The following is a 3,074-nucleotide window of genomic DNA, read 5'->3' on the forward strand; positions in this document are numbered from 1 at the left end:
TGTGTGTGTGTGTAGTTGTGAGTGGCACCTTTCACTACCCCTCCCCCTGACCACTTTTGGGTCACACCCAATCTTGTTCTCTCTCTCCTAAGGGAAAATAGTAGTTTTCCTTGGGTTTTATTTCTACTTCCAGGCTCCTCTTGACTTCCAAAAATCCTTATTTTTCTGACACTTTCGTGTCTGAGTTTCTGCCATTTAAGAGGATCCTGCCAAATAAAATCCTGGGTCGTCTAAATTCCTAACATATCTGAATAGCCTTGCCACGCTATCATGTCTCAGAAACTCTTTATGACTCCAGGGATTGTGGGATCAGATTGGCAATGCTCACTGAGCACCGTAATCATAGTATCTGGTGGAGGGTTAAGCTTGTTCACGGGGAAAGTGGTGGGTTTAGATGGTCATGGGGAGAAGAGTGCGTCTTGAGGACTGATGTAAAGGAGAAGGAAACAGAAGTCAAGCTCTGCCCCAGTCTTGCGTGACCTCACGTTTTTGTTTCAGTTCCTCTGCAGATATTTCTTGACAAACAGGCAGCTATGACCATCAACTGTGCAAGAGCATGCTGAGGCCTCCTCATCTCTAAATTCTGAGATAAGCTGGCAAGCACAGGTCTTTGGGTGATCTGACTGGCTTTGAAGCCAACAAGAGAGGGGCTGGCTCCTTTTCAAAGCTCCCACAGAGTTTGACTTAAAAATTTGGGCAATTGGGCTTTAGTGAACACTGGTCAAATTTGCTTACATTGAAAGTATATGTTAAACGTTGGCGCTGATCTTCATGAATGGTAGCAGGTACTCATGGGGATGTTGGTTCTTTTCCTGGGTAACACTCTGAAAATACTGGGCAGATTTCCTGTGCTCATTCAAGTTCAAAGCTGTCCTTTAGAATACCAGAGCAATTTGTTCATCTTGGAATGTTAATGGGTCCAGACTACGGAAGTTTTCTAGCCATTTTGGAGAAGATACCAGGGCTCAGTGTTGAAGAGTGTCTATCTGTGGTGTGGTCATGGGAGTGAATCCATTTGTGCTAAGCACTGTCTGCATGTTGTTGGTACACTCCCTTAGCCTCTCAGTCTTTATTTTCCTCATCTGAAATATAGTAAGTAATCATATACTCTTCTCGATGGGTATTCCATTTGATGGCAAATAAGCAGAAACCAGAAATATTAGTGGTTTATTTTGATACCATGTATAAATCGGAAATATACAGTCCAGACCTAAGTTGATGGCTGCATTCCATTAAATCCTCAGGGGCCAAGTTTATTTCAGCTCACCCAAACTGTCATCTCCTTTTAAGATGTCTTGGTTCTTTTTTTTTTTTTTTTCTCTTCTAGAATAAAATGCCTGTGGGTAACTGCCAAGAAAAAAGGCTTATCTATCTCATCACTTTGGTTGCTTCAAGTCTAAGAGTAGATGATGCCATTGGTTTGGTCTCATGAAGGCTCATGGCTGGGTCACCACCATGAGAACATCATCATAGAAGTGCTTACAAGAAGCAGAGATTACATGGGGATTACAGGAGACCAAAGAACACAAAGAATCATTCCTGTTCTTCTGTTACAACCCATTCTGTTGGGAACTTACTGGGGGCTGTGTGTCTGTGTGTGTATGTGTGTGTGTGTGTGTGTGTGTGTGTGTGTGCCATAAGAATGACTTTAATATCTTCTCAGAGTAGCACAACCAAGTGACCTAATTACTGTTCTAATTTCCATCCCTTAAAAATTCCACTATATTCCAACAAGGCCAAAGAGAGCCATGGAGTCAGCTCAAGACACCCCAAGACTAAGTTCTCAGCACAAAGGAGATGTATTTGCTCCAGAAGGACAGAGGGCAGAGATAAGGAACAAAGATAGGAGATAGAGGAAGAGGGAGAAAGGGAAGGGATCACAGGAGAGGGGAGAAAGGGGGCATAGGAGAGGGGGAAGGGCATTTGACTCCCAGGGACAAAGGCTATCTCTGGATAGAGAGGAGACAGTCATGACCTATAGGCAAATGGCCATTTATAAAAGTAAAACGGGAAACCCTGTGCTTTAATTGAACATATTGATTAGGTGAGCCAAAGGGGACTTTTTCTTTAAAAAAAAAAAAAAAAAAAAGATTTATTTATTTATTTAATGTATATGAGTATATTATAGCTGCCTTCAGACACCAGAAGAAAACATCAGGTCCCATTACAGATGACTATAAGCCACCATGTGGTTGTTGGGAATTGAATTCCGATCTTCTAGAAGAGCAGTCAGTGCTCTTAACCACCAAGTCATCTCTCCAGCCCAACGGGGGCTTTTGATTGGTGGGCTTCAATACTTTGATAGCTGGACTGAGGTAGTCAGTCTCAGATGAGGAAGTGACCAAATAAGGAAATGGGTCTTGGAGTCTAGCTTTAAGGATGCAAGCTAATGGTCTTTAATGAGTCAGAGGGACTGGGGGAGAAGGGCAAGGCCTGTCAGAGTCCTGTTTGTGAGCTGGCTAGAGTTCTTTCAGAGACCTTACTGAGGACTGAGCTTCCTACACATGAGACACACACTCAAAGTGTATCCAGTCCCTAGCACCCAGGGAACAAAGTGAAAGAGACAAAGAAAGGGAAGGGTGTTCACATGCCATTTTTAGCAGCAGTTCCTGCTGAGTCATGTGGAAGAGAGGGTGGGCAGTACTGACTTTATTCTACATGGTCTCTGTCTTAGTCTATTTTATGCTCTGTTATAATAGAGCTCCTGAGACCAGGTAACGATAATCAGATGAAATGCACTAGCTTATGTTTCTAGAAGTCTGGTGAGGGTCTTATAGCTACACCATCACATAGCAATAGAAGAGAGCACAAGAGGGAGCCACACCTATCATTTTCTCTTTATTTGTTTGTTTGTGCTTGTTTTATCGAGATAAGGTCTCATTATGTAGCTCTGGCTGTCCTGAAACCTGCTGTGAACATGGGTAGACCAGGCTGGTGTGGAACTCACAGAGATTCACCTGCCTCTGCCTCCCAAGTACTGGGATTAAAGGTGTGGGCCACCACTCCTAGCTATACTTAAAATTTTAAATCTCTCTCTCTCTCTCTCTCTCTCTCTCTCTCTCTCTCTCTCTCTC

At 43.2% G+C, this 3,074-nt stretch overlaps 1 protein-coding gene across 1 annotated transcript in view; it reads left to right on the plus strand.

Moving 5' to 3' along the window:
• Positions 1 to 3,074, plus strand: part of Ildr1 (immunoglobulin like domain containing receptor 1) — a 33,844-nt gene that overhangs the window by 17,988 nt on the left and 12,782 nt on the right. The gene's annotated exons all lie outside the window — the stretch shown is intronic.

Source organism: Mus pahari, chromosome 12 (genome assembly GCF_900095145.1).
Source record: "Mus pahari chromosome 12, PAHARI_EIJ_v1.1, whole genome shotgun sequence".
NCBI classification, from domain to species: Eukaryota; Metazoa; Chordata; class Mammalia; order Rodentia; family Muridae; genus Mus; species Mus pahari.